At 42.5% G+C, this 25,512-nt stretch overlaps 1 protein-coding gene across 3 annotated transcripts in view; it reads left to right on the top strand.

Moving 5' to 3' along the window:
* Positions 1-25,512, top strand: part of ADCY8 (adenylate cyclase 8) — a 226,567-nt gene that overhangs the window by 53,894 nt on the left and 147,161 nt on the right. The window lies entirely within an intron of this gene.

Raw genomic sequence — 25,512 nt, 5'->3', positions numbered from 1 at the left:
TGGGGATTGAAGATATGCTTCATTTGTGTGCTTCACAATAACTCTGGATCCTGAAGGCGAGACGCTCAAGCTGGGAAGAAAAGCAGAGACAATGAACATAATCATAAGTGCTGTCATCGTGGTTTCCCAGTAGTCTTTCATGAAAAAATGCTTGTGAATAAATAGACTTGGGATATCCTCTCCTCTGTGTTATGGTTTCCAGAGTCTTCATCCTCCAAAACCAGGAGTTCAACCTCTCTTTTAAAGTTAACAAGTCCATCTTCCGGATCTCATCCAGCTTCTCCCTCCATTATTCCTTCATATAAATGACTTCAGCCTCAACAGAGTTGTGCCTCAAATTTTAAAAAGTAAATCTCGCTTTGAGGCACCTTCTTAATCGTCTGACTCCTGCAAGTTTCTCTATCTCCATGCTCTTTCGGTCATAGCATCATTTCATTTCTTTTCATGGTTTCACTTTCATTTCCCACAGGTATTTTGGGGATAAAAAGTGAAATGTTATTCCAGTCACCCATCTTCCCCCAATATATAATGCTCTGTAACTCTGTTGTCCAGTTCCTGTGATGACAGGAAAATTTCAGAGCTGTGTCATCAAGAAACCACCAGCCACATAAGACCACTGTGTAGCATGCACAGTGGGATTCGTGTGACTGAGCAATTGATTCTTAAATTTTAATTTAATTTAGATAACCATTGAATCACCACTTTTGTCTCTTGTCTCTCTTGTGATTTATCATGACTTCAACCATCACTTCTGGATTGTTTCATGTCAATATCCTAACATTATCTTTTCCAAGCTCCACATGCTCACCATCAGTATCCTGCCGGGCAGCAGCATCTGCATGTCCCCATGGTGCCACTGGCTCAGCCTGTTTAGGATCCTCTCATTCCCCCCCACCAAAATGTACTTTTTTCTAACATGACACAGTTGTTTGACCTGATCCTTCCACATCAACTGTGGCACCAATTCATGTTGATGCTGTCTCTGCCATATATGTACTAACTGTTCCTGTTTAAGTTCTCCAACACTGGTTAGCTTTCTAATGGGTGCTAACCACTTTCCAACTGCTGTGAACTTGTCTAGCCACCTGTAGTCACTCTACCCTGAGGTTCCGCTTAAGAAAGAAGTGTCTTTATGATCTATAAAATCAAAGATACTGCAACCATAAGACACTTCATGGAAATGAATGAAGCATGACCCACAGTTTTCTCTCCATCTTTTCTTGTCCCTGCCCATCTTGCAGAGAGCAGGATTCCTGTGTAATGTATTTATTTTCCAGGTCCCTTTGTGGGGTGACAGTGTGGGTCCTTGCCTCCAGCAGGAAGCCCACCCTGCAGGCTGTTCTCCTCCCTACAGTTAGCCCATGGAGGCAGTGAACCCCACAGTAGCCCAGCTGCTTTCTCTCTGGCTGGAGAACTGTAGCCAGTACAGAAGGAAGGCATAGAACCCCAGGTTCACTCACTTTGCAGCCAGAGTCCCCACCCCTTTGCCAGTAAGGCCAGTATCTATAATGATTTCTGTGTACCTCCAGGGTCTATTTCTCAGCTAGTTCTTCTAAGTGGTGAGACATGTGACTAATTCACATCTCAGAACTCTACTCCAGGGTAACATTTGTCAGGATCATCATCTTAGTGCCCCATTTTTAAAAAAAGATTTTATTCATTTGAGACAGAGAGAGAAAGAAGGAGCACACAAGCAAGAGGGAGGGGAAAAGGGAAAAGCAGATTTCCTGCTGAATAGGGAGCCCCACACAGGGCTCCATCTCATTACCTAGGGATCAAGACCCAGGCTGAGGGCAGATGTTTTACTGGTTAAGCCACCTAGGCACCCCTTTTACTCCCATTTTGATTACATAAGACTGTGCACTAAAGCCAACCATGGATTGCTACTACCCACAGAATACAATCTAATCTCATTTATCCAACATTATAGCCCATCCACTACCTGGCCCAACCTGACTTTTCAGTTGTTTTACTTACTAACTCCATTCTTATACTCCACCCAGACCAGCACACATGCCCCATATTTCTGTGCCTTTGACTTTTTGCTGGATATCCCCTGCTCACCCTCCACATCTGGCCTCTACCCTTCTCTGCTTTCTCAGTGCCTCCAGGCTAACATTTATGAATGTATCAACAAGCTCATTAACTTCTAGCTTCTGATTGGGTTTGACCAATGGGAAGTACAGAATGAAGACTAGAAGATGGGAGGGCAACGAGGTCAATGGTTTTATATCCCCATCATACTGGCCAAACTATGGAATGACAATGGCTGCATTTCTCTACCAAGGGCCACAGCTTCTCTCAGGTTCCCTCTCCTCCATCGCTAGTTCCAGGATTTGTTGGGTTCCATGAGTATTTGTAGATTGACTCTTTCTAGTCTTCAGATGTTTTTCAATCCACTGTTGGATTCCTTAACTCTTCATTAACGCCTCTTCTCTTACCCTTTTGGAGGTACCAGTTGGGTCTTGCTAGGACCCTGAATTACATGTTCCTGTTGCTCCCTTTCCATCAGATGCCCTGCTGCCCTCCCTTACTCTCTGTATATGCGAGGCAGTTTAGTAGAGCTAGAAAGACAAGGAGCCAGAAAAACTGCCCTGCACAACATGGTAACCACCAGCCACATGTGGCTATTGAGCACCTAAAATACACTTCATCTAAACTGAGACATGCGGGCGCCTGGGTGGCTCAGTGGGTTAAGCCGCTGCCTTCGGCTCAGGTCATGATCTCAGGGTCCTGGGATCGAGTCCCGCATCGGGCTCTCTGCTCGGCAGGGAGCCTGCTTCCTCCTCTCTCTCTCTCTCTCTCTGCCTGCCTCTCTGCCTACTTGTGATCTCTCTCTGTCAAATAAATAAATAAATAAAATCTTAAAAAAAAAATAAACTGAGACATGCTATGAGCATAAAATACACACCAGAGTTTGAAGACAATACCAGAAACAAAAGGAATACAAACTGTCTCCTTAATAACTTTTTAACTATTGGTTACATATCAATTACACATCAAAATAATAGTTGGGTTATGTTTGATAAATAGAATACACTATTGACATGAGTTTCATCTTTTCCTTTCCACTTTGCACTAGGGATTTTGAAATGTGGCTCACATGATGTTTCCACTAGACAGGGCTGCCCTTGATGCTCCTCCCATTTCCTTGATGTGACTGAGCATGTTGTTGAACTACTTTGTGTATGAACTTTTTCATCTCTCAATTAGAAACGATAATTTCTGCCCTAACCCATGAGGTTGTTCTGAGAGACAAAAACATAATGCTTGAAAAGTGTTATTTCAACTGCAAAGAACTCTACAAATGTTAGGTCTCTGTCTATGAAAATCCCACCAACACCCCCTCTAGGAAGTGGATGCTCAGATGTCCCCTCTAGGAAGCTCTCTGCTCTTCCCAGTTATGAGCTATGACTGGCATTCAGAGATTTTTTAGTTAGCATCCGTTTCTCTTTACACTTTGCCTGGTGTCTTGATTAGCACCGTGATTCCCTTGAAGTGCTAGGAAGATGCTGAGCAGTGAATAGAGACCTAGTGTTAATGGCTTTGACCCTCCTGGAAGAGCTGACTTCACTCAAGGGTCTATGTTTACCCCCTGTGGGTGGAACACCAACTCTTGCATTCCATCTGGCTCCCTTGTTCTTTGTGATCTTTCCAATACATTATTTGCATTTTCTGTCTTGGTGGAAAGAGTGTGAACTCTGTAGAGCAAACTTGGATTCGATCACTAGTTCCAGCTCCGTATTTGGGTGACCTTGGGTGGATCAGTTAAACTCTCTGAATTTTGGATCTTTCATCCATCAAAAATAATAATCCATCAAGGTTGCTGTGAGAAAATGAAGCATCTGGGTGAAAGTTGGATGTCACAGCTGGTCCTGGAACTATTGGACCACCTGAGTCATATGCTGAACTTCATAGCAGAACACACTCTGATTCTAGTAACTATAGCTTTTCTTCTTGCAGTTTGTGTTATTATTCACATTTGCCATCCCTAGGCAGCACAGATTTTAAATAATCTCCCTCTTCAAAGAGAGGCCATCACCCTGCACTCATCTGCATACAATTAACATTTCCAAAGGCACTTCAGATGGAAGGAATCAATCACCATCACTGCCCTTAATACCTTTGATCCAGCCTGGAGAAGCTGAGGAGCAGCCAGAGAGCCAAATGAGCCCCTTTTATCTCATAAACCTGTTCAGGGAATTTTGACTAAAGAAAATGGAATTGGAAACCCAATACAGCCCAGCTATAAAATGCTGAAAAGGAGGGCATGCTCTGTTGCCTGGTATAGTTGAAGGCACATCTCAAAAGAGGTAGGAGAATAGAGCAGGGGAAAAATAAAATAAGTGTTTTTAAAAAACGATTCATGCCTAGAATAGCTTATTTCAGTTGGATTTGAGTAGAGGTCCATTGATGGGAATTCTGCATGCTCTATTTTGCATAAACTGCAGCCAAAAGGGATTGACCATAAAAGAGGACAAATAATTTAAGAATATTTCAGAGCAGTCTGAGCACAGAACCATTCTGGAATTGCATTTGTTTCTAACTGCAAATGTGTTGCCCATACCTAGTTTTAGAGCAATATTTTGGAAGGAAACTAAGTATTTACAAAGTGTTCCATTTATTTTTCATAGAAACAAAACTTGCTTTCTTTTCACGCTTATATTTTGTTGTTTGCACTTTATTTAATTTGGTGATAGCAATGGCAAGTACAACTCATATAAACAGATTTGAGAACAAACACTGCTACCTACTCGTAGAGACAGGACGTAACTGAGGGAGGAGACATGGGTGGTGAATGGCCAGGGGCCAGATAGCTATGACCATTTAGCATGTTGGAAGCCTCCATCAATTGGTCAAGTGGAATTCTACTGTAATGCAATGACATTTTTAAAAAATTATTTTTAAAATATCAAAACAATCCAAACTAATCTTTTAAAAATGTTCAAATCACTCTTGATTAGAGGGCAGAGCTTACAAAGTTGAGATAGGCTGAGAACTCTGGTCTCAAGGCAAGAAGAGACACAGAGACAGAGAGGAGAGACCCCTGGGGCAAGCACCAAGTGCAGAACAAGGTGGAGACTGGGATTGACAGATATCGGACTCTATTTGGACTTCAGATTGGAGAGATGCACAAGCCAAGGGATGCCAAGGACTGCTGGTAGCCAGCAGAAACTAGGAGACTGGTATGGGGCGGTCTCTCCCTGAGAGCTCCTGGAAGGAACTAACCTGCCTACACCTTGATGCCAGACTTCTGACCTCCAGAACTGTGAGAGAATAAATTGCTGCTGTTAAGCCACCTAATTTTGTGATGATTAGGAATCCAGTGCCAATTTCCATTGCCTTTAGAATCCAGTCCACTTCTTACCCGCTCTCTTCACCTTAAATGTTACCTGGATAGAATTAACAACAACTAGTCCTTATATAGCATTTACTGTGTGTTGGATGCTGTATTATGATGTTCTTTACATATGTAGGTGACCCTTCTTGAACAACACAGTGAGTCCACCTTCTACTCAGAGAAGGAGACCCCGTAAACTGTGGAGCTGCCAGCTTCCAATGAAAGCTCCATGAAGACTCTTGCTGCCAATGGGAGAGCCTGGCCAGGCCAAGGATAGTATTGGGTTTTCAGCAAATTCCCTTTGCTTTTCTCACAGCAAAAGCATCCTGGGTCCTCCCAACTATTCTAAAGGCTCTAGCTTCATACCTACCAGACCACCATGTGCAACAAACTGATAATGACCTCAGAAGTTCATCTTCCAAGGTGTGTGGTCTTCCTCCCAGAACAGCTTTGATCTACTTGAGTTCGATTCCTAATGAGCTTTAACCACAGATTGATCCAGGGGTCATTCAGTATGTTTGGTTGACTTCCTTATTTAGGACTCAGCTATGTCATCAAAATCCAATTAAAATTCCACATTAATTGGTTCTTTCTCAGAGCCTTCCTCAGAGCTTTCCTAATGTTAACACGTGTATTATCCCTATTCAGGTTAGTGCATTAGGGAATATAGACCAAACCCTGAGTTAGATGCCAGGAAAAAATGAGATTTTTTAGATAGAATTTCTCATAATTAACTAGAGTTCGATAAGCTTGGCACTTTCCAGCTTTTAGTTATATGTGGCATATCTTATATCTTTTCGCTAAAATCCAAGTTTCTTGATCAATGGAAGACTTGTTTTCCCCCCTAATATTTAACCTGGCATTAAACTCTTAGTGACATTGTACCAAATAAATAAAATAATGACTGAATTAAGGAGCATTTCCCATGAAACCCCTTCCCCAAATATGAGTATTATTGATAAATATTGAGGAGTAATTTCCTTTTCCTCCTTAATCACTTTGATGATGAAATCTTCAGAGGATTTCATTTATAACAGAAGGTGTTCCTGCTCAGCTTTCTTCTCCATCAGCTCCTTTTCTTCCCATTGTCCAAGAGTCTACAATTTAACTCAGTGGAAGCCATCTCTTCTATTAATCACTGGAATGTAAATACTTCATCTCACAGGTCTTGACTCTCCAAAGCTCAAAGAATTTCATTTTTCACGTCTATTATCCTGATATCTCTTTGAAACACGTAAGAGGCAAGTAGTGCCCTGTTCCAACTTTTATCCTAATGCCATTAATACTTCATTACCGTCATTTTTAGTCTCCGAGTCAAGTCGACTGCAAGCACAGTGAGGGCAGAAGTGAAGGTCATCCCTTGCTTTGCTCAGCACATGCGTGAATGAGTAGCAGATGATATTCCACAATAGATTATTATAACAGGTGGAAATGCTGCTGACAGGAGTCAGCCCCGCATGGTCCATTGCACCCTGGTGGATAGAACTTACTCACTAATAAATCAAGATGCCTGGATTTGTATCTAGGGACTGCCACTTACTCCCTCCATGCCCTTGGGACAACCACCAGACTTCTCTAAGCCTCGGTAAGAAATGTGTCTTACTGTGTGGATGCCTCATGAGTTGTTGTGAGGTTGAAATGAGATGAATCATGGACAGAGCTTGACCTACAATCTAAGTGTCTGGTAAGATCTGTTTCAGCAGAGGGGTTGTCATTGTACTGGTTACTCTTTTGAAGCATTTGTTTTAATCATAAAGTAATACATTGTACAGAAAATTAAATCTTTGGACTACCCCAGGCTGAACTGATTTTAAGTAAGTAGAGGGAGAGACACACTGAGATGCTGGCAGTGTGAAAAGATAAGGAAATCAAAGGCAGGCAATTGATTTACACTTTATGTTGAAAGGAGTAGCTTAGGTTTGCCCTGAGTTCAAGGGAACTAATGAGTGAGAGTTGCATGTAATGTAACCTTACTGATGATGATAATTTCTGTTTTTTGAAATATAAATGAGGAAGGTTTAATTGTGGTTTTTTTCTTCCATAAGCAGCAAATTGGCATAAGCTCATAATTAAACACTGGGGTAAACAGCCAGTTGGTTTTATAGGCTTGGAGGAGGGAGTCACAGAGACCACATGGCCACATCTGATCTGAAAAATTTCTCCAGGCAGTTTGTGGAGGTAGCCGCTGAGGGTCCATCTACCACACTGCCCCTGCTGTGGCCTCCAGCCTCTGACTCGGTTTCTTTTTTGGATCTCAGGCATCGACAGCCATGCTTTCTGAGATGCAACAGAAGTGGGAAATGCAGTTTGGATCCTGCATTAATACATAGGTTGCCTCAAATTGATTACTTCTCCAAGCCTTCATTTCTTCACCTGTAAAATCTTTTTAAAATTTGTACCTGGGGTTCCTGGGTGACTCAGTCTGTTCAGCGGCCAACTCTTGATCTTGGCTCAGATCATGATCTTGGCACCCTGGGATGGAGTCCTGTGCCTGGCTCCATGCTCAGCAGGGAGTCTGGTTGAGACTCTCCCTGTCCCTCTGCCCCTCACCCATGTATTCTCTCTCTCCCTCTCTCTCTCTTAAATAAATCCTTAAAAAATAATTCCTACCTCACTGGATTCTTGTGACCCTTAACTGAACTAGTACACACGAAGGTAAGTTTTTAACTAAAACCACATTTCAGATGTAAGTGACTAGTTCTTCATTTTTAAATATTGTCTTTGAGGAGGATATACAATCTCTTGATAAGGCTGCGTGCAAGAAGCTCCTTCGTTAAGTTTTAACTAATCTTTTAACCTCCCAATTAGACTTACTCCAATTACGATCACATATATGATGTTCTGGATAAATGTGAAAAGCTCTGTTCAATATCAAGATAAATCATAAAGGCAATGTTTTAAAAAAATGTCCATGGATGAGTGTAAAACTCTTGTAAATTAATAATTAAATAGATCCCAGAAACATAACAATTGAATTAGAAACCAAGAACTCTCTGTGTTGGAGTCCCATCATTCGGGCTTTGGTACAAATGTATCCTTAAGTAGGTTGCCTTCCCTGAGTGATGTGGACCCTCTCCATGCTACCCAGATCAGGTCTATCATATCACATCAGCCAGGTTTATTTTCTCTGGGCAACTTAAAATGATCTGAAATTACATTGTGCATATATATGCTTACTTGTTTATTGTAGGTCTCCCAATTAGGATGTAATTTGGTAACTTATTAGTCTTGTTCTACATCATATCTCCCAAATGTCACAAGATGTTTATGGGATGAATGACCGTTTTCTGGGAAAAGAAGAAAAAAAGAATTCACTGTGTTGGAAACAGTATTTACATAGCCTAGGAAGCATGAACTATGGCATAGTTATAGGCAGGTGTCTCAGCTGCATATTAACACTGGCATTGGGCAATAATTATTGGTTGTATCTGTCCTCATGCAGCCACAGGATGGGCAGGGTGGTGCTCCAAGGTGTCGGCACGTTTCACCATTTATAATAATAGAAATTTGGTTATTGAACATGAAAGTTTTTTTGCTTGCTGTGGTGATATTTATGCTGTTGTGTTTTTTTAATTTAATTTTATTTTTTCAGTGTTCCAAGATTCATTGTTTATTTTTTAATTTAATTTAATTTTTTTCAGTATTCCAAGATTCATTGTTTAAGCGCCACACCCAGTGCTCCATGCAATACATGTCTTCCTTAATACTCATCACCAGGTCCACCTAACCCCCCACCCCTCTCCCCTCCAAAACCTTCAGTTTGTTTCTCAGTTCCATAGTCTCTCATTCTTCATCTCCCCCTCCATTTCCCCTAATTCACTTTTCCTTTCCTTTTCCTAATGTCCTCTGTGTTATTCTTTATGCTGCACAGGAAAGTAAAACCGTATGGTAATTGACTCTCTCTGCTTGACTTATTTCACTCAGCATAATCTCCTCCAGCCCTGTCCATGTTGATACAAAAGTTGGGTATTCATCCTTTCTGATGGAGACATAATATTCCATTGCATATATGAGCCATATCTTCTTTATCCATTTGTCTGTTGAAGGGCATTTTGACTCTTTCCACAGTTTGGCAATTGTGGCCATTGCTGCTATGAACATTGGGCCCTTCTTTTCACTACATCTGTATCTTTGGGGTAAATACCCAGTAGTGCAATTGCAGGGTCATAGGGAAGCTCTATTTTTAATTTCTTAAGGCATCTCCACACTGTTTTCTAAAGTGGCTGCACCAACTTGCATTCCCACCAACAGTGTAAGAGGGTTCCCCTTTCTCCACATCCTCTCCAAAACTTATTTTTTACTGTCTTACTAATTCTGGCCATTCTAACAGGTATAAGGTGGTATCTCAATGTGGTTTTGACCTCAATCTCCCTGATGGCTAATGATGATGAACATTTTTTCATGTGTCTGTTAGCCATTTGTATGTCTTCTTTGGAGAAGTGTATGTTCATGTCTTCTGCCCATTTTTTGACGTGATTATCTGTTTTTGAGAGTTGATTTTGGGGAGTTCTTTATAGATCTTGTATATCAGCCCTTTGTAGTGTCATTTGCTTCTCCCATTCCATGGGTTCCCTCTTAATGAAATTTAAGCTTCAGGACCTTTCACTTAGAAGGTCCTTCCAAGGCCCTTTAAAGGGCCCTAGCTAGTGTGTACTGATTTTTTTGTGATTTTTTTAAAGACTGTATGTATGTATGTATTTAATTATTTATTTATTTGAGAGAGAGAGAGTGAAAGAGCACAAGGAGGGGGAGTGGCAGAGGGAGAAGAAGTCTCCCCTCTGAGCAGGGATTCTAATGGATCCTAGGACCATGGGAACATGACCTGAGCCAAAGGCAGACACCTAATGGATTAAGCCACCCAGGGACCCCTTGCAGTATTTTTCTTAAAGAGGATCCCTCCAAAGTATTTAAGTCTAATGACCCACAAACCTGGATTGCGCCACTGTCCTTGACCCCATGGAATGGGTGGAATATTCTCTCCCACACTATACTTTTAGGACCTAAGCCTTTCCCTTGTAAACACCCAAGTGTTTTACTGTCCCAGAATACTGGCAGAATACTGAGTTCTGCCAATTCTGTCAAATATTTACAGGGGGGAAAAACTTACAGTGTGGAGGTCTTTTCCACACTAAGATCTGCAGTTGTCCAAAAGAGGTGTCTGTTTAACAAATTGAAGCAATACTTGGTAGCTTTTGTAACATTGCTCCTCATCACCAATGAGGATGCTGTGATAACAGATTTTGATGGTTGGTCAAAATGGTTGGTCATGGAATTTATCAGACCTGACCATGGTTGGTCATGAATTTATCAGAATCAAGAGAAATATAGCAGAGAGTGCTCCTCCAAACGCAAATCTATCTGTGACTTTTGATTTTTCCTTTGCTGGAATTTCAACCAGAAATTTATTTCTGGGAAAATTCCTCCAGTATTTATGGACAATTTCATTGCTGTGTGGATGGTGGAGTCAGACATGCCTGGGTTTGAATCCTAACTTCAAACCTCAGTAGCTGTGTAAACTTCCATAGAAAATGTACCTTGATGTGCCTCAGTTTCCTTTTCTGTTAAACTGTAATAATCTGATGTATCTCACTATGGTGAGGCTTACTTGAAATGAATGTGGTGTGACTGAGGAACAGGCACCACAGGTTCCCGCTTCCCCTTCCCCATGTCATGATTCAGGGTCCAAAGTGTGCCCTTCTTGTTTCCATGACACAGCTTATTGAGTTGAGTCATCACAAATCCCATATCTTGGATTCCCCACAGGCTGTGTGTTCCTTGGGACCAGAGTCCGATTCAGCTCCCAAGAACACACTCCGAGGAAATAAAATTGAAGTTTATCAAGGAAAATCAAATTAAATAGTTAAACAGAGCCAAATATGCATGTTTAGGGGATATGTAATGGAACAGGAGAGATATGTGATATGACATTTGCAAAAAATGTAGTCAGGAGGACTTCCAGGGTGTATGTAATTTCTCCTGGCCTGAACAATTTTAGAAAAGATTGCTGTGTATTGATGACATTATAAAGCCCCTTCCTGCTGCACCTCCTGCCGTGGTTACACATGAGGACTTTTCATATCCATTGGCCTTAGAGGAGGGTTAAATCCTCTCTCAGGACATGTTCCTCTCCTAGACCTGGTGGACCAGCTTCCCAGTTGTGGTGAAGAGCAGAGGTCGGGAAACCACCCCTGCCACCGTTGTTAGCTCCAGAGCCACACCACCTTCTGGGTCCGCCCTGGCAAAACATGGATGGCGGCCACCTTCTGGACCAGTACAAATCTTGCGACTAGACACTGGAATGATGTTATCAAAAATTTCAATATCTCCATGACAATGATTGCCAGTGACAAAAAGCAGAAGCAGCTGAAAAACAGCCTCTGTCTCACCTCTGTGTTCTAGATCTTGCATCTAATTCACAAAATCCAGATTCTCTCCAGAGCTGCAGGATTTGGGGAAATGCAGAAATTAACTTTCCAGGCCCTTTAAGTCAGAAAGGGGATACTCAGGGCCTACGCATTCTTTGGATCAAATCTGCTAGTAAGAAGTTCATTTTACTTGATGATCTAAGAGCATATACTTAAAACAGAAAATGCCCATGAAGCCACATTTAACGCAGAGAAAATACCCAGGAAATCATTCTGATATTTTCTATTTTTATTTATTTCATTTTCAATGCTATGTAGGATCTACTACATTTGATTTCAGGTTCACAAATGTGTCACAAAGTCCAATTTTTAAGATGCTGCACTACTTGCATGTGGTGGGAAGAGCATGGAGGGCCAGATCACCACTCCCACCATGCCCACCACACTCCTTGTTATGTCCATTCCTGCAGACTCTAAATATAGTCGCTCACTGGAGCCTATGGCTTGTACATAATTCTGATGCCTTGAGATCCAGGACCCCATGGAGAAGCATCCTGGGATCAGACCATCAATCCCCCCTCTGAGATGGTCGCTACCACTCTTGACTCCAAAACACAGGAAGCAGGGGAGGTGGAGAGCCCACTGAAGGACAAAGAAGCAAACACATGAATGGTGCTTTGGTGGACAGGGTGTTAGCTTCATTTACAGACAGAGGGGGCAGCTTTGGAAGCTTGTGCTGTACCTACCTCATCAAGAGTATTCAAAAGAACCCTGGCTCTTGTGCCAAACTTACCAATTTTTTTAGTTTGGTTCTGCTATTTACAATTAGTTTCTTGAGCAAATGTTTTCACTTCTGAGCCAGTAAACTCATCTATAAAACAGGAAAATAATCCCTACTTTGTGGTATGTCCTTGGACAATATATAATATCTCTCTTGCTTTTCTTGGCTGCAATATAGGCTTTGCTCTGTGGGTTAGCTGTTAAGATCAAATGAAATAAATTGAGTGAGAACTGCCATACAGAGGTGCTCAGATGTCAGTCCCTTTCTTAGTCATTTCTCCTAATCAAACTCCTTTTCCTTCATCTCTGTTAACTTGGAGTATTAGTTATCTTTTGCTTTATAATGACCTCAACATGCTGTGGCTTAAAATAATCACCATTATTTAGCTTCCAGTTCTGTGGGTTGGCTGGGAATTCCTTCTGGGCTTTGGTGAGTGTCTCCAGTCACTTCATGGGACTAATGGCTCTCAGGTGATCTAGGTCAGCCTCCCTCACACATCCAGCCATGTAGCAGACCAGAGACCAAGGCATCCAATTCTCTACCACATGGCCTCTCATCCTTCAGTAGGGAGTGCAGGAACACTCACATGGTGGTCTCAGGGTTCCAAGCATTGCAAGAGGTAATACGAGCCCCAGTGAACAAACACATGGCTCACCTCCACTTCTTCCCATTATTCAAAACAAGTGGTGCAACCATGCCAAGAATCAACGTGGGAGGGTACTACCTGAGGGTAATTATTATGCACACAATCTACCATGTTTAGTAAGTTTGGACTGTCCATGATTCTCCTGCACAGAAGCTCTGCAGAATACTGGACAAAAACCATATCCCTCATTTTTCTCCCCACCTATAGGGCTTATCGGAAGTGAGAAAATGTTGTAGATCATTGCAGCTTATCTAAAAAGGCATGTGTTGAATGTGAAAGGTCTAATATTATATTATTTATATTAGATATAATAGCTAGTATTAGATGTTTACATTATCTAATATAAACCTTTTTTTTTTTCTGGTCCATTTTGGGAGACTAAAGCATAGAAGGGAAGGAATGTGGGGGAAAGAAAAGAGACAGAGCTGGCCTCAGCCTTGGTTGAACCCCCACCATCCATCAGCTGCTCTAGTGCCTCTTCCATGTGAGACCCTCAGAGGACTGTGGAGGGCTGTATGTCTTTCCTATTTCACAGATAAAGAAACTGACACTCAAGCAAGATCACTCAGCTAGAAAATGAACTCAAACCTCATCTGTCTTACATCATAGCAAAATCTCTTTCTTCTCCCAGGCAGCATGAAGATCCAGACTGGTAAATATGGGACCTCACTCCTGTGGTTTCCTAAATGCCCCCAGAGGAAACATTTTTCATTTTAAATGAACATAGCATGTTCACCTCTGATGACAAAGCAGGTTTAATAATATGAATGGACCCTAAGAGAGTATCAAAGTGTTTTGGTTCCATTGATGTATTTAAGAAATGTCAATTTTCAGGCTTGGGAAAGCGTCCCAAAATAGATGTTTTGGACTTTTTAAGTTTTATTTTTAATATTGCCTTATTTCTGGTTTCATTGTTATAAACTTGCAAGTTGTTTTGTCCTGACAAAGCCAAAGGAATCAAAGTCTTAAGTTTTGATCGTTCAGTGTGTGTGTGTGTGTGTGTGTGTGTGTGTGTGTGTGTGAAATTGATCCCAGACCTATTGACCGAAGGAACATAAAGTTTAGCAAAGCACATGATGAAAAACCTAAGAGACCTCTATTGACCTATATACACTGAAATTTCTGCTCTCCTGAAATGTTGAAGAAAGGAATGTTCTAGGCAATTGAATATGCCAGTTGATACACAATTACATGAGGATCAACTGCTCTCAAATGTTTATTCTCAGGGATCCCAGACACTCTTGAGAGGGCTGTCATGAAGGCACCAAGCTTTGATGGTCTCTCACTAAGGACTGTCTTCTCATTTGTTCTAAACTCACATGTCTGTTTCCCTCTTGTCCTCCTCTGATCCATCACCATTCCTCAGCCTGAGTATCTCTGAAAGATGCAGTGTGAGTCATTCATGAAGTAAGTCAGCTGGCATTTATCGAGTGCCCACTATGTCCCAGATACTGCTCCAGGTTCTCGGGATACCACTAAGATCCTTGTTCTCATGGACTTATGGGGAGATGAGAGAAGACAAGCAGTGAGCAAATGAACAAAGGAATAACCGTGAAATTATTCATCAAGATGAATCCTACGACTATCAGAACTGACTAGGTGACAAGAACCTGGAATGCTCCTCCAGACTAGGGGTCAGATGAACTGAGACCTGTTGGAAAAGGCAAACCAGCAAGAAACGGGGGGAAGAACAGTCCAGGAAGAAGGAATACCTAATGCAAAGACCTTAAGATGGGAACAAGTTCACAGAGGAGCAGAAAGGTTCATGTGGCTAGAGGATGGTATTTATTGGATTGAGAAATGGGAAACGGCCAAAGAATGTATCTGGGACATGTAAATTTAGATTACTGTTGTTCATCTCAATGGAGCTGTCAAGTGGGTACCCAGCTATAGAGCTTAGAGTCCAGCAGAGAGGTTAGGGTTGAAATACAGTCTATGGAGTGGGTTAACTTATATACGATGTAGAAAGCCATGTTCTAGAAGAGTTAATCCAGGAAGGTAGTGTAAATAAAAAAAGGAAGAAGCTGCAGTACTGAACTCTGGAGTTCCCCAACATTTAAAGGGGTAAATAGACGTGAAACAATCAGCAAAAATGTTTAAAAGGTAAAATAATAATAATAATAAAATGAAAACCATGCAAACAGCAACAACAACAACAACAACAAAAAATCAAAAGAGTAGGTGCACAGACCAGAACCAAAAAGTGTCTCAAGAAGGAGTAGTAGACAACTCACTTCAGTGGCTGCCAGAAAGTCAAGAAACATGAGACCCACAAGTGACAGTCTTCCTAGATGTAGAGTGATAGAAACCAGACACAAAAGGGAGTATACTATGTGATTCCATTATACGAAGCTCAAGAATAGGAAAAACTGGTCTATGGCACTGGAAGTTCTGACTCCAGTAGTTCAAAGCATTTCATCTTTCACATCTGTTATCCTGGCATCTCTTTGGAACATGCAAAAACCAGGTGGTGCCCCGTGCTGATGTTAACTGTAATGCTGTGAATATTTTATTGGAGCCCTTTTCACTCTCCCAGCCAAAGAGACCACAAGCACAGAGAAGGCAGAAGAGAAGGGCATCTCTTGTTTTGCCTAGTAAAGTGCAAAGCAAGAGCTCACCACCCACTCCTTCCTTAGCATCTGCTTCCCACATACCAGTTCATCAGACACGTGAGTGAGTAGTGATATTCCACAATAGATTATACAAAGATGTGGAAAAGCTTGTGACAGGAGAGGGAGGCCCAGGTGGTCAACTGCCCCTGAGAGAAGAATGAACCCCAAGTCAGGCTCTGTAATGCATAATCCATTATCCTGGTGAATAGAACTCACTCACAAATGGATTGTATCCAGGTGCTGCCAGGTACTTGTTCTGTGCCTTTGGCACAGTTCTCTAGTGTCTGCGTGCCTCAGTTTCTCCAACTCCAAAGCAAGGATACTAGAAGTATCATCTTTATGAGCTGCCATGGGGACAAAAGGAGATGATTCATCCACAGAGCCTGACACATGGTAGTAATCAATAAGAGTTGGTGTTGGTGGTGGCAGTAGTGGTGGACAGAATTATACTTTGGGGATATGATTGCTGCTCTTCCTTAGGCATTACCTCTGTTAGACAATGTGCTCCCTACTTCTGGAAGGAGTAGTGACTTGCTGGGGACACAAAGGGCTTTTGGGGTGATGTCATGTTCTGCTTCCAAGTCTATGCTCTGTTTATCAAAGTGTGTTCAGTTTGTGAAAACTCATACAGCTGTCCATCTAGGATATGAACATGTTCCTCTATGTGAATTAAACTTCAATACAAATAAGAAAAAGATCCTTCATGGGCTCCCCTTAGCTTTCAAGATGAAGTTACTTTTTCTTAGCCTAGAACAGAAGTGCCTTTAAGACCAGGCCCTTATCTTCTCCACATCCAACTCTTTGAAGTGCTATAAATATATCAACTCTGTTACCTCATCATGGCTTCGCTCTTACAGTTTCCTCTACTTGGAACCAAAACTCAGCTCAAGTACCACCTCTTCCGGGAAGACTCCCCTGACTGCATTAAGATGGCCTTAATGGGACTCACACGGCCCCTGCGCTTCCATCCATCGTTGAATTGACGATCCTACTATCTTTATGTCCTTGTCTGAAGTTCAGTGAGAGCAGCAACCTTTTCTTTTTTCATTAAATTGTGTCATTTTGAGTAAGAAAGAGCTGGAAAAATAAATAACGACTGATTATTTAAATAAATGGATGAATAATATTAAAAGGAACCCCTCTTCGGATTTATGACCATAGGAAGGTAGAAATGGAAAAAGACAGAGCTGGAATTTCTTTAGTACAGGTTAACATGGGTTTCTCTGAGGATGCGCATGAATATCATGACCAGTCTCTATTTTATCCACGGAACTCAGCTGTAAGAATTGCCCTTTCACTGAGACCAACACTTTTAATTCTAAACAACCGAAACAGGAGTATTGAATGCGAAGGACATAGTTGACTCTGTGACCAGTAGCTTATTACTAGCATGGAATAATTAACATGACAATGGCCATCTGTTAGCACAGCAACAAACAAGAGATGTATAGTAAGCATTTACTGAGTTCCTACTGTATACCGTAATATGCACTATCCAGGTAGAATTCAGACTTACATGTTCAGCAACTCTGGAAGGAAAAACTGAAGTGGCTTTCATGGAGTCCCTCTACGTATTAGGTATTATACAGGTTATCTCATTCATTCAACACTCCCCAAGGTGGGTGTTATCACCCCAATATCAAGAGATGCGGGGGCCTGGGTGGCTCAGCTGAAGGCTCTACCTTCAGCTCAGGTCCTTGATCTCAGGGTCCTGGGATGGAGCCCAGCATCGCATTGGGCTCTCTGCTCAGCAGGGAGTCTGCTTCCCTTCCTCTCTCTCTGCCTGCTTCTCTGCCTACTTGTGATGTCTCTCTCTGTCAAACAAATAAATAAAATCTTAAAAAGAGAGAGAGAGATGAAGCTGTGTAATCACACAACTAGTAGAAGAAGGACAAGCAGTACAGTAGTCCCTTCACCTCTAAAATCCAGGTTCTCCCATCCCATAGATTCCAGTTCTTCAGCAGAGCAGTGGGAGCTAGTCAGTATGCTGAGTGTATTGGGGGCTCGGGATCAACGGATGCTGAAGGAAGAGGTAGAGAGCTCCGAGCCCAGTCTTTCTCGGATTAGAGAAGAACGCACAGCCCTTTCTTTACCATGCTTTCCCTTGCCAAGCCCCACAGGAGGAGTTTTGAAAACCAGAAGCAGTCCTTTGTCAAGCAAATTCCTTTTGGTGCATGCTATGTAAGAGACAGTCAGGGTGCTGCTCTGGAGTGGTTAAGATTTTGAGGGATTTGTACTAAGGAAATTGTCTGCACTCTTCCTTGAGCCCTGGAGGCAGGTAAGCAGTCCCTGCTAGTATTGCATCTTATTTCCACTACAGTGTACAGAGACTGTATAGCTCCGGTGCTCTGTCTTGTTCAGTAGGTCCACCAGCATTGCTGGGCATCACTGAAATGACCACAGGGAAATAGAGAAGATGGAATACTTTGGGTTCTTAGGCTACTGTATAAGTAGGGTATCTGTCTTTCAATCAATTGATCAATCTATATCTGTATCTGTCTCTCTATATGTTTATATATATTTATAATTAAATATATAATTTATATATATATGTATCTTTGTATATATATGTTTACATACATATATACACACAATTTTCCTTCTGTTTTGTACTGTTTCATCCCTTGGAGAATTTAATTTTCCAGCCCATATTCAATCACAGTACCTTCCCTTTGTCTCTCCAATCCAACCCTTCTCTTTGCCTGCTGCCCTAGCCCACATTCAGATCTGCTCTTCTTGCTGGAGACATGACAACAACTATGTCACATATTTTCTGTCTGTCCTCTAGCCTTGCAATCCGTTCTCCAGAGTCACATAAATAATGCTGTCACCTCCCTTCTCCTCCCCGACTTAAAAAATTGCTGGCTCCCTATTTCCCTATTAGCTGAAGACCGAATTCCTTGCCATAGGGTACAAAGACCATTCCAAGGGAATGAATTCCAGGGGAATTCTCAAGTCTCAGTTCTGACCAGTCCTTCACACAGAGAACCTTAAACCATGGTGAACTCACCCAAAACTTGCCATCTGCTATCCATCCCCTTCGGTTTTGCTTGTTCCCTGAATGATCTTCTCTAACTCTAACTGGGGAACCCTTATTTTTTAAGACACAATAATATCCAGCTGGAAGGTCTCACCCTCAATGAAGCCCCTCTGCAAAGTAGGCAGAACGAAGTTCAATACCGCTTTTACACCTCAGAAAACAGATTCAGAGAGATGAAGGAGCTGGTCCAAGATCAGACAGTGAGTAAGCGCATGCTAGAAAAAGACTCAAATTCAGATCTTCCAATTGTGATTTCTGACCTATATATCAATGTCTCTTTATTGAAAATGGCACAGTACTTTTCTGTGTCGGAGAAAAGTGGCAAACCTTATGTGAAAGAACTTTTCAGCACTCTCTAAAAGGACTGAAATCCTCAAGCCACAAGAAGTGCTTAAAAGAAGCATTTTTCAAGAGGGGATGCTTGGCAGCAGATTGGGCACCTAATGTCTTCTGCATACAGCAAATGTGCTCTTTATCCCGCACATTTGACTAAATTTCTTTCAGGAGAACTCAGCATCGTGCCCGAGTGTCATATTGCCTTTGGTTTGTCGTTTTATTACCAGAGCAAAAAAGTGCCTTCCTTTTTATTTGATTAACATTATCCTGGGAGTGGAGAGGAGTATTTTGTCACTGCATTGATTCAAATAGTCAGTGAATGGTGATAATAGTAAAGAGCAAAGCAAGTTTTAGTCCTCTTACTATTGTTTTAAATTCTCCACAGAGGGGCGCCTGGGTGGCTCAGTGGGTTAAGCTTCTGCCTTCAGCTCAGGTCATGATCCCAGGGTCCTGGGATCGAGCCCCACATAGGGGTCTCTGCTCAGCGGGGAGCCTGCTTCCTCCTCTCTCTCTGCCTGCCTCTCTGCCTATTTGTGATCTCTGTCTGTCAAATAAATAAATAAAATCTTCAAAAAAAAGTCTCCACAGACCAGGACCCCATTATTGCCTGCACCTGGCACGGACCACTCCCCACTTCCTCCCCCCACTCCCAGGACAGAGCATGGATGCTAAACATGGTGATCAAATGTATCTCACTGGGTCCTGAGGATAACCCCAGAAGGGAGCTACTGTTATTTATCATTTTGTACATGAGAATGATAGGTCTGGAGAAGTTAAGTCACTTGCTAGGGACATATAGCTAAGTTATAGGAGCTGAGTCCTGGTCTGTGAAGGCAGAGTCTGTGAAGGTTGGCCTTGTATTTTGGGGTCTCCCAGTATACAGTAGGCATTCAGCAATGCTTAAACAAATCAAAGAATGAAGAAAGAGCTTTGTCTGGCAACTACTCAATGAAGGGAACTGGGAAAATCTTAACTCCTTGAAAAGAGAAAAGGAAGAAAATTTCCCTGGAATCTGAATTTTATTACTCATCCTTTAAGTTCTGTTCCACATTGTGGACTATAGATTATAGAGTAATGCAAGTTATCATCTGTGAACCAGCCACTGGGATGAATTAAAGCATCCCTGATGGCTACTGCTATTTAATAGGCACCTACTGTATTCCAGCATCTATTTAAAGGGCTTGAGGGTAAACCACAATCCTGGGAGGCAGACAGTATTGCTCCCATCTTATAGATGAAGAAATGGAGCCACAAAGGGGTCATGTAGGTTATCATGGTCACAAGGTGTTGAGCTCAGTCAGGACTTAACTCAAGCTTGCCTGACTCCAAAACTTTTGGTCTTAGCATTTCTGGGCAGAACTAAAGTTCCCGGAGGTCTTGGACCCCCACCAAGTAGACACGGACATTATCTGGACTGTCAGCCCCCTCACTATTCTGAATAAGCCTGAGGAGCATGTATGGACTATGCTTGTATGAGCCAGTGCAACAACACCTTTTGCAAGATTGGGATCATACTTAACTTTCAGAAACAGTAACAGTTCCGGATGACAGTTCCATAATTCCCTTTCAGATACAAACTCAACGGCCAGTCAAGATTTTGGTAAAATCCATTTGGTAAAAATGGAAGAATTTTCATTTTTACAAGTGTAACTGAAGCTTTTCACTATGCAGTATGATGGCCTTTTAATATTCTGCCTCTTCATCTTCCCCATACTTCCTGTGTAACATTCCTACTTTAAAAGCTAAAACATTTGCACCCATGTACAATTCGGGTTCTGAAACAATGCTTAAAATAGAGCATGCTTGCCAGTGAATTTCATCAGCATTTGGGATATGGTTACAGCATGCTAGACACCATCTATTCCTTTTACCAATACTAACTTTCTTCATCCTTCAGCCCTGTCAGAGACATGTAGTTATGATCAGCTCCAGGTTACAGATGGAGAAACTGATGCTGCAGAGAAGCTAAATGATGTGGCCCCCAAGTCGCAGAGTTAAGGACAGGCGGAGTTAAGGTTCAAAGCCAGAGTCCACCTCTGGGGCAGTTCACGTGACTGCCAGCTGCACGGCTGCTTCTGCTTACTGACCTTCTCTGTAGGTTCCTTGCACTCCACCCCGGTGGTCAAAGCCGGACCCCTTTTAGGGACAGCTACTTATCTTTCCTTCCACAAACGTGCACTGGCTACTGTTTTGTGCATCTTTGTTTTCTGCCATGTCCCCATTTGGTTAAGACTTACTCTCTCTCCTCTGTACCCAACTGCCCCCCAACTCTGAATAGTCACTTCGGTGATGACCACCCTCTTTATTGTGCCTCTGCACCTGACCATGAGCCTTAGGCAAGACTGGATGTTTGACCCAGCCAGACTCCTTATGCACACATGGTGAGTCTTGAACTGAGCAAGAATCTCCTCAAAATAGCCAAAGAGAGAGGGCATAAGATACAAGGCATACAAAGATAAAAGGCATAAGAGCTTTCAGTAAAGGAGAAGTGAGAGAGTCTTCTTGCTAATTTGCAGAAGGGAGATTCAAATTAAAACCACATTGAGATATCACCGTACACCAGTTAGAATGGCCAAAATTAACAAAACAGGAAACAACATGTGTTGGAGAGGATGTGGAGAAAAGGGAACCCTCTTACACTGTTGGTGGGAATGCAAGTTGGTGCAGCCACTTTGGAGAACAGTGTGGAGATTCCTCAAGAAATTAAAAATAGAACTTCCTATGACCCTGCAATTGCACTCCTAGATATTTACCCCAAATATACAGATGTCCTGAAAAGAAGGGCCATCGATACCCCCAATGTTTATAGCAGCAATGGCCACGGTCGCCAAACTGTGGAAAGAACCAAGATGCCCTTCAACGGACGAATGGATAAGGAAGATGTGGTCCATATGCACTATGGAGTATTATGCCTCCATCAGAAAGGATGAATACCCAACTTTTGTAGCAACATGGACGGGACTGAAAGAGATTATGCTGAGTGAAATCAGTCAAGCAGAGAGAGCCAATTATCATATGGTTTCACTTATTTGTGGAGCATAACAAATATCATGGAGGACAAGGGGTGTTAGAGAGAAGGGAGTTGGGGTAAATTGGAAGGGGAGGTGAATCATGAGAGACTATGGACTCTGAAAAACAATCTGAGGGGTTTGAAGTGGCGGGGGGGTGGGAGGTTGGGGTACCAGGTGGTGGGTATTATAGAGGGCACGGATTGCATGGAGCACTGGGTGTGGTGAAAAAAATAATGAATACTGATTTCTGAAAATAAATTAATTAATAAAAAATATAAAGAATATATGGCACAAAATTTACAAATATAATAAAATATATAATAATCAAAAAAAAAAAAAGAAATCCAAGTTCAAGGGCAAGTTCCTTTTGTTCCCAAGACTTAGCCTCAGTTTTGCCCTTAGCTTCCCTGAGACACTGCAGTATCCTAGGATAAAGTCTGAGTTTTCTGAAGCTATGTTGAGTTGGGTATCAATCTGCCACCAGAGAAATCCAAATAAATATGGCTACCCCTTCCTTCCTAAGCCTGTGTTGAGTTCTGGAGGTGGACAGGACGCCGCTTTAGCTCTCAAGGTTTCACTGTCTAGGGAGGGTGACAGCCATCCAAACAAGAATTTTAAAACCCCTACAGTGGAATTTATCAGAGTATGCGGTTGCTTGATTCATTGGATGAGCAGGTGGAAATGGGGAACTATTGAAAAATTATACTTGAACATTTTATTTATGACTTAAACATGAAATAGCAAATGTATTAGCTGGTCTTTTAAAATAAGGCCAGGGCATTTATTTTTAGCTTTGATGTATTGTTTCTTATTGAGACCATAGCTAATTGTGCACCAGCCAAGACTTCTAGTTCCTTAAAAATGGAGCAGGAATTTAAAAGTACTTGCAACATTATCAGAGTGACTTTGGAATTTTTCCCACAAATGTTCACGGCCACCTCATCCACATCTTAATTCAGTGGTGATGTTTTGGTTAGTCAGCATTACCAAGCCTTCCCAAAGCATTCGATTCCATTTTCATACAAACAGCAACACTCATTCCTACTTGTTGAAAAATTTTAATATCTAATTAGAGTGAGCGCACTCACAAATAAACTGACATAATTGCATTTGGGAGCAAGCCCAGAGGCTCCTGGCCAGCATGGGGCTGGTGTGGAATAGAAGCTGTGGGCATTTAGAGAGCTCCTTATGAGCTGGGGACTTTCAGCCCCGTAAGCGCCCAGCTGACAGGTGTGAGGGAGGGCAGTCCCTCTGAGTACCCACTGAGTCAGGTAATTCAGAGCGTTGGTAAGTGGAGGTCATCCAAGAGAACTGTTCTGCATTCAATCAGAGGTTGATGGAGGTTACCATGCAGAAACCAGTAGGTCAACATGGCAAAGGATTAAGGGGTGCTTCACGGAAGTGTTGTCATTTCAGCAGAGCAATTGGAGAAGGCATCCCAGGGGCAGGTCCAGGATGATTGGAGGAACGCATGGCTTATGTGAATAACCACCTGTTTTAGAACACTCAGATGGCCAGCCTCTTGACAAGGAGTGAGCATATGCCTTCTTCCTGAGACTTGCCACCAAATGTTTAGGCTCTGCAGATCCGTGTTCTCCTCACTTGTTCTGTGCCTGGCTCTGAGTCTTGAAGACAGCCTGAGTAGAAGCCCAGCCTTCCCTCCATTACCTTTGCAGCTCTTGCAAGGCTCCCAGGACCTCATCTGTTGCTTATGGAACAGTCTGCCCCAAGTCACTGGGTTCTCTGTCCACACTGCTAGTGAGGGGCTGCCGGACTTACTGTCATAGTGTTTGTCAAGCTCCTGCCCTTGCAGGACCTCCCTGATACCATGACTATCATTTCTTGAGCCTGTTGTCTCTGAGACAGAGCCTATAAGCCCCCCACGGAATTCAGAATCACATCTGTTTGTTCAATCCTGTATTCATAGCAGCTAATAGATTGGTCTACCGCAGAATCTCAGTAAACATGTGTGGAATGAATGAATGAGTGAATTTCAAAAGAGACGGTATCCCATAACCTCAGTACTTGCTGGTCCGTCCCCCTGTGGCTGTGGCACCCTCTCTAGCTTTCTACAGGACTGTTCCTCCTGCCCTTCAGGTCCCCACTCCAGTCACCACGTAGGGTCCTTCACTGACTGTTCAGCTAAAGCAGCCACCAGCTCCCCTTCATCATCTCTTCGAGGGTCTGTTTATTACCTCTAGAACACTGGCTCTCCAGAGGCAAGTGCCATGTTGGTTTTTGGTTTCCTACTGATTCTCCACGCCCATCACTGCACCTGTCACATGGCACCTTCCCCTTAGCATGGTAACAGAATGAATAAATGACTGAATTATGATCCAAGTTCCAGTGGGGGGTGGAAGGGAGACCACAGGTGTGGTGTGAGTTTTCACCAAGCATTTGCCAAGTGCATGACTTTGGACTGCTGGATTTCACATGCACTCTTTAGATCTCAGAATCCTAATAGGTAAAATGGGATGAACGTTGTAACTTACGACCTCGTACAATTAATACGTGGTTTTGATCAAACAGTAGGTACAAAGCATTTGGTGTGCTACAGTGTGAGTGGTCAGTATAAAGAAGATATTGTCTGTAACCCCAGAGTAGGTCTCTTACCAGGGCTTTCACCTTCACTTTGCCTGCCATAGAGACAGATCCGTGAGATGTCTCTCCATTTACAAGGGTCTAGGGGAGTGGTGAGTTCTTCCTAAAGCCATTAAGAATCACTGCTGTTTGTAAGCCCAGAAGAGCTGCCTACATGGGATGCCTGCCTTTTCCTCCTCCAGGACAAGGATCTGCATAAGATAATCTCCTGAATCTCTCACCATCTTTCATCTGCACAGACTCTTCTGGCCACAGTAAGGAATCCAGTCATGAGCTGGGCACAATCGCTGCCATCTCTTTGTTCACTGTTTGGGAGGCATTTATTGAGCACCTGCTATTTTCAGGCACTGAGTTCCCCTCAAAGCTGTGATTAGCACCTACTCCCATCCAGCAACAATGCACGAGCAGGGCCATGGATACCGGGGAAACTGGCAAATAGCACTAATGAGGACAAAATGGACATGATGCAGGGTCATTTTCAAGAACCATGTCTCATAATGAGACAGCCTTCAAGAGAGGAGAAGCTTCATCATATGAAGCTCCTGGGGCACTTCATTGATAAAGCCTTTTGCATGGGAGCAGAGTCCAGGAGAGCCGAGAGGAGGGTGGGAGTTCACGCCAGGCCCATCACAGGTTTTATTTCATAGTAAGTTCACAGTAACCCTGGGGAGCAGATGATTTTATTGCTATTTGACAAATTAGGAAACTAAGGCACAGAGATGACCAAGCTCACCTAAGGCTGTGATTGTTCATAATGGAGACAGGGTCCAAACCCTGAT

Source organism: Mustela erminea, chromosome 16 (assembly GCF_009829155.1).
Source record: "Mustela erminea isolate mMusErm1 chromosome 16, mMusErm1.Pri, whole genome shotgun sequence".
NCBI classification, from domain to species: Eukaryota; Metazoa; Chordata; class Mammalia; order Carnivora; family Mustelidae; genus Mustela; species Mustela erminea.
Note: the sequence above shows the minus strand (reverse complement) of the source record. Positions and strands in the feature narration are given on the sequence as shown.